Below are 7,193 nucleotides of genomic sequence, written 5' to 3'. Positions count from 1 at the left end.
TCCTCACGGACGTGTTTTCCAAGTTTACACAAGCTATACCAACAAGAGACCAGCGGGCGAGCACAGTGGCAGATGTCTTGGTCAAACACTGGTTCCACCTGTTCGGAGTCCCCAGCCGCATTCATTCAGACCAAGGTAGAAACTTCGAGAGCAAGATCATAAAGCAGCTGTGTGATACCTATGGCATTAAGAAAACCAGGACTACCCCATACCATCCTGAAGGTAACGGCCAATGTGAGCGGTTCAATCGGACGCTCCACGACCTCCTTCGCACTCTGCCACCAGAGAAGAAGAGGCGTTGGCCCCAGTATCTGTCCCAGGTAACCTACTCGTACAATACCACTGCTCATCAGACCACCGGTTTGGCTCCACATTACATCATGTTTGGCCGTGAACCCCAGCTACCGGTCGACTTTCTCCTTGGTGCTGACGAAGGCTCTGGTGAGGAGGCCCCAGAGGAATGGGTCAAGAAACATCAAGAATCCCTAAAGACAGTGTATGACCATGTCCGACAGCAACTGCAGGCCAAAGCAGAACAACGGAACCGAAAGCACAACCAGCAGGTGACCAATCCTGGTCTAGAAGAGGGTCAGCTTGTCTACAGGAGGAACCACCAGGTTAGAGGCAGGAACAAGATCCAAGACCTCTGGCACCCCTGCCTCTATCGAGTCGTGAATAGACCCCTTGATCAGGGAATGGTGTATACCATCGCCCCTGTCCACCAGGATGGCCCTGCTCTGCGAATACACCGGACCGAGCTGCGGACTGCACCAGAGGGAGGGGGGCCCGATGCCCAACCGGTGACTCCAGTACAGGTCACTCTAGACCATACACCTCCAGTTGATGCCACAAGTGACTCTGAGGAGTCTATCGTTCTGGTAGTAGAGCATAATGAGAGAGGAGACCCAGGTGTACGAACACCAGAACCGGAGGCTCATGGGAGCCCACCGCATCCGGTACCAGACCAGGGAGGTAGCCCAAGATCAACTGACGGCTCGGAAGAACATTTATCACCACCTTCTCCTGGCCTGCGCCGCAGCAGCCGACGTAATGCTGGTTTCCACCCCAACCCTCACCGGCTACCATACAGACAAACTGTGTCACCAGCACAGGGGGGGAGAATGGGGGCCTGCTCGTCCCAGTACCAGGTTGATACATCGTCGGGACGCCGATTCAATTTAGGAGGGGCGAATGTAATCAGTGGGACAGTCCCAGTGGGACTGGGAACCAATACGTTTCATAGCACCACCCCCTCAGCTCAGCATATAGGGTAGCTGGCCAGGCATAGGGAATAGGCGGTGTTTTACCCAGGTTGTTTCCTGTTCCAGTCAGGCTGTTGGGTGGTGTTTTGTTTGTGCTCGTAGCATCGAGGTAAGCTCTTGGTTTTACTAATATAGGGTTACCTGTCTCTAGGTTGATTTATGTCAACAACCTCCAGTTTATTTATTCTTTTTCTTCGTCAGAGACTGTGGAGCTCTGATCTAGTGACAGCCCTGTCAGCGTGTGTGTGTGTGTGTGTACACAGTTCAGAGAAACCAAGGTAGGCTTGCCTCATACCGCAACAGCACACCGTTACATTAAATTGTCTCCCAGTTAATTATGCAAATGCTTGTCTCGTTGTTAGACGCAGCGGCGAACGAGCCGGCTAATGTGTGTGCGTGTGTGTGTGTGTGTACACACCAGAGTCTTGAGGTAGGCTTCCGTCCGTATTTTGACAGCATAAAAGTTTGTGTTTGATGAATGACGTGAGTCCTCATGATACGTTTGTTACACAGACGGTGTTTCTACCCAGTAATACACTGACAAGAGCCTGGCTAGCGTGGTGTCCGTTGTGCGTGTGTGTAAGCCTACACACCAGAGTTTAGAGGTAGGCTTACGTCCATACTGCGACAGCATAGCAGTCTTTGTTATGAGTAAAATGCAGGTCCTCATATGTTTATATTAGTCCTCATGACATGTTTATATTACACAGACGGTGTCCCGACCGAGCAAACACTGACTGTTTTACCAACAACCTGGATGCCCTGATCACCTTAACAGGGTATGTGCTCATTAGCAGTACAAAGTACATTTAATGCATGTTATGTATGATTGTTTGGCTACCTCAGCGTTGTACTCAGAATCTGAGTACAACCATGAAAGCGCTTTAACTATATGGTAAATCATGAGGCTAATTGAGGTTTGTGTTCCATTACAGATTGGACCTCATACTGTGAACCGCTGTTCTTTTTATCTTTTTTGTTTTGAATTCAAGTCTATGCTGCTATAGTTTTTATGTTTTTGTACTAGATCACACCCAAGTGGTGTTTTTATAAGTGTCCTCACTTTTACTGCTCTAACCAAGGAGTTAACTAGTTAACCGCCAAAGACGGATATATTGGTTTAAGGATTATATTGCAGAGTTGCACTCAAGGACTACTGTCCCTTTTTACAGTGTGGTGTTCTTTTTGGCTTTTAGCCTTTTAGTGTTATTTTGCAGTGTTTAATGCCAACCATATTTGGCTCAGAGTGCTATTGCGTTTCTTTGCAGTGCTTAACGGTGTGTCTATGGACATAGGAAATGAGTGCATCCTAGTGCAATTGATTCAAATCCCTTTTATCTGTGTAGTGGAAGACTTGATAACCTTTTATTGGTAACGCTGTGAATAGTGAATATACGTTTTAAAGGAAATGTCAATACTGTGAATAGTGAATATACGTTTTAAAGGAAATGTCAATACTCTGTACTTTCTCCGAATAAAGTTATATTCCTATGAAGCAACCGACAATTATTGTTCACTCAACCTGAACACTTACCTTCATATGTATTCCGGGTCTCCCACCCTGTAATTGGGAGTGGCGTAGTATCACTGTGACATTAGGAGTACGTAGCGACTCCATCTGGTTACAATTGGCGTCCGATTGAACCGCTCACATTGGCCGTTACCTTCAGGATGGTATGGGGTAGTCCTGGTTTTCTTAATGCCATAGGTATCACACAGCTGCTTTCATGAACATTTCTCGCACCTGTCTAAACGTGAACTGCATGATTGTAGCCAAATGTAACCAGATGGCCGAAATAGGAGGTACTAAAATGCATTTAACACTACAGACTACGCCAGTTGGAATTGCACCAACAACCAATTAAGGCTTAAACAGGTTCGTAAAACAGAGCTTAAGAAACTGGGATGAGGAGGAGCTGAGTGAAGACACCAGAGTTTACAAAAGGTTGACATTTATTTCACATTAACTTAGTTATAAATAGCACCATGGCTTAATACAAAATGGCAGTTCTCAACACTGTAGAACACATTTCTTCTCCATACATCATGAGCAGTTAAGGCACATCACATCAAAAGGAGTATCAACTCAAGTAGGTTAGTTTCACTGCAACAAAAACACACAATTAGTTTAACTACTCTTAATGTCTAAACATGCAAACAGTGAAGAGGAGGTCAAGCCTTACAGTGGGTTGAGAACTACAAAATAAAATACATACATCACAAAGGAAACGATAACATTATGTGCACATAATATACCTTAACACAGGGCAAGCAGAGTGGAAGCGCACCTCTGGCAGAAAGCTGCCTCACAGCTACTGGCCCAACTTGCATTGTCACCAATTGGATAAACTTCATTATTTAAAAGACATTAAAATACCATACCATGGTAGCACTGAGAACCACTCTGCTCGCCTGTGGAGAATCAGTCAGATCTGCCATTGCACTAGGATTTCCTGCTTTTGAAAAGAGTACTGCATCATGATTGGCTGGTCTGGAGCCACTTGCACCTGCACTCAATGACACAATCATTAGTGTCAGTGACAAACACACCATAGGGGAAATGAGAGAAACTGCATTAAAGTCCACCTGGTTACATATGTATGAGCCTTCACTCACACACACACACCCCAGCATGATCGCTGATAGAGGGAACCGTTCATAGCAGCCATAATATATTAGCATATGCTCTCTAGCATCACATAGCCTATTGCTAAAAATAAGTGAACTCTGATCATTGTTAAGCAAAACGGTCACGGTGACAGGTTCTGCTTTTGCCCTGTGCCCACTTCAATGCGCTTCTACACAGGTGGAACAAATGAACGAGTGACAGCTAACGAGCAAGCTACGCTGTCGTCTGCCAGCAAGCTCGCAGATCAGCTGTTTTCGCGGAGCGTGTGTGTGTGTTAGGAGAGACGAGAGAGATTGATAAAGAGCAGGGGAGACGCGCTGCGCTCTGATCGAGACGGATATCTCAAAGGTTATTTTTTAAATTAAATAGAAACAAATGGTCCGGATGTTCGCTCGAAAATTCCTGCCGAAGTTTGAGTCCTAAAAAGGGCTAGGGTACAGCCTTAGTGTCTAGCTGGTCATGTCATGATTCTATTTATATATTTATATACCACTATTCGTATAATTGTAATCCATCTACAACCTATTAGTGAGATTGCAGATCAGCTATTTTCAATAAACCGATTTAACATATTACCAATCTCTAAAAAAAAATCACCCGATCTACATTGTATTGTATCTTGTTAAAGTGTTCTTGATTAATGTATGAATTGGTTTAAATTAACACCTAGAAAATATTCAAAACAAAAAACAAATATAGCGTATATATATTAAAAGTATATGAAAGCCAACTAATGCTTGGAATGGATTCAGAATTATGACAACCCCCTAGTTTGACACATCCCATGCTACTTAACACCTTGAGGGCTCGGGCCTATTTAATCCATTAATAAAATGTGCCCATAATTTATAGCGGCCGGACTACTTTTACCGGCGGACCGGAAGTTGTTGTGAATGTCTGTGTAGCAGCTAACAATAGCCACACCACTCTATTCGATCGACCACAACGGGAGGTAAGAATACATCTCTCGCGACTAGCGGCTGGACCGCGGAGCACCGTCTAACACAGGATCTTTTTTCATAATTAGACAGGATGATTTAGATTGCGAGTTATGAAAGTTTTAAGATTCTCGTTTTCGTCCACTAAACAGGCAGGGAACATTTTCGATGACGTGTCACTGTTGTGCAACACATGATTGGGCAACAAGCGCTCCTAGGCTGTGGAGCGATGCGACCGGTTTTGATATCATTAATCTCCGTCCCATTTATCAATCTCCGTCTCGGGCAACTGACCGTGCACTTGAACTTGACGGTGATCTCCGTCTGGGGCCCTTAAACTATTAACACTTAGTCCGCCATAATGCTACTCACGTTAGCATCGGGTTGCTAGTTGGTGTTGTCAATAACACTGAATCGCGTCATCTTGATCGTCGTGCCCATAAACATCCATTCTATCTGTTTCTTTAAATCGCCTGTATCTCCTATTCCTTGTCCCAGATGGCATTTTTGGTCCAAATAAGGTTAATTCCACGGCCCAGAGCCGGCACTGTGATGCGCCTCCATTATGTTTTAGCAGCACCCGCGGTAAACATAGAATGATGATGCATCGTCACACACCCTAACATAAGATCATAACTTCCGGTCTGGGTTTTTTGCTCTTCAAGATAAGAGTTAAACAGGGAAAAATGCTGGCATGAATTATATCACAAGTTATCAATAAATGCTGGAGGCCTAATCGTTAAAGCATAATGAAATGTTGACATCTTGCCGTATATAGGTAATGGTATGGTCACATATAAGACCTTATAAAATACATTGATCAATACCGACAGCCGGTCAGCAAGTGGACTCATTAATTTAAGTATATAGGCAATATTTTAGGCCAATAAAACATTTCCCACTCCCCACCCCTGGCTGCCGGACTATAGTGCTCCAGTTATTAAAGTCCTTCCTTATTCACTTGATTTCAGACCGGAGTCCAGACTGCAGGTGAAGACGAACTCTCCAGACTCATAAGAACTACAATACCCATGATGCATCACTCCCAGGTTAAGATGAACTCTCCAAACTCAGCCAGGGATGTGTCTATTAAACAGGGAGCTGAAGACGTTTCTATTAAACAGGAAGCTGAAGACGTTTCTATTAAACAGGAAGCTGAAGACGTTTCTATTAAACAGGACGCTGAAGACCAGCCACACCTCAGTAAGTTTCATGTGAAAGAAAATATTGTTCCTGAAGAAACAATGTATTTTGCTAAAATCTTTCAGAACAGTAATAACCTGTAGTTAGTAACGGTTTAGTCAATCCTATCTTGATAGGTAATAGCTCATTTTGTACATGGAACATGGAAGAAGAAATTAGGAATCCAGTGTTGACCATCATGTTATCTTTCTGCTCCTAGAAATCCTGCACATGGTTGTGTGTAAAGAGGAGGTTGCTCCTGAACAGGAGAGGAGCCCCAGTCTGCTCCAGGAGGAACCAGAGCCTCCACACATTAAAGATCAACAGGAGGAGCTTAAAACGGAACAGGAGGAACTACTTCAAAGACCAGAGGAACCTGTTGGGTCAACGTTGACATTACTAGCAGTGAAAGGTGAAGAACAAAATTATGATGATGAAGAAGAAGAACACATATCTTCCCACTGCTCTGAGATTGAAGTTGAACTTGAATCTGACACTGAAGTCACTGAAGACAGTGATGATTGGGAAGAGACCAGTGAAGACGATGATGATGAACGGTGTGACAAGACTTTCAGTGACTCAGGTTCCCTGAAGAAACACCAGCGTGTCCACACTGGAGAAAAACCTTTTAACTGTGAACATTGTGACAAGAGTTTCAGCCAGTCAGGTAACCTAAAGCAACACCTTCGTGTCCACACTGGAGAGAAGCCTTTCCAATGTAAACATTGTGACAAGAGTTTCAGTGTGTCAGGTGACTTGAACAGACACGAGTATGAGTTAGGTAATCTGAAGTCACACATTCGTGTCCACACTGGAGAAAAAACTTTCCATTGTAAACATTGTGACAAGAGTTTCAGAATCTCATCTCTCCTGAAGACACACCTTCGTGTCCACACTGGAGAAAAACCTTTCCAATGTAAACATTGTGACAAGAGTTTTAAGGATTCAAGTAATCTTCGTTACCACCTTCATGTCCACACTGGAGAAAAACCTTTTAACTGTGAACATTGTGACAAGAGTTTCAGTCTGTCAGGTAACCTAAAGCAACACCTTCGTGTCCACACTGGAGAGAAGCCTTTCCAATGTAAACATTGTGACAAGAGTTTCAGTCATTCAAGTGCCCTAAAGACACACCTTCGTGTCCATACTGGAGAAAAACCTTTCCAATGTAAACATTGTGAC

The 7,193-nt window shown here is 44.0% G+C and overlaps 1 long non-coding RNA gene across 1 annotated transcript; it reads left to right on the top strand.

Moving 5' to 3' along the window:
• The first annotated feature begins 1,306 nt into the window (after positions 1-1,306).
• On the top strand, positions 1,307-2,748 carry LOC306938254. Its single transcript, XR_013791697.1, has 6 exons — positions 1,307-1,371; positions 1,464-1,540; positions 1,625-1,692; positions 1,776-1,867; positions 1,973-2,041; positions 2,198-2,748. It is a non-coding gene; the product is annotated as an uncharacterized lncRNA (long non-coding RNA).
• Positions 2,749-7,193: the final 4,445 nt, after the last annotated feature.

Source organism: Electrona antarctica (genome assembly GCF_951216825.1).
Source record: "Electrona antarctica genome assembly, chromosome: 2".
Lineage (NCBI taxonomy): Eukaryota > Metazoa > Chordata > Actinopteri > Myctophiformes > Myctophidae > Electrona > Electrona antarctica.
The sequence above is the reverse complement of the archived record's forward strand: the minus strand, read 5'-3'. Positions and strand labels throughout refer to the sequence as shown.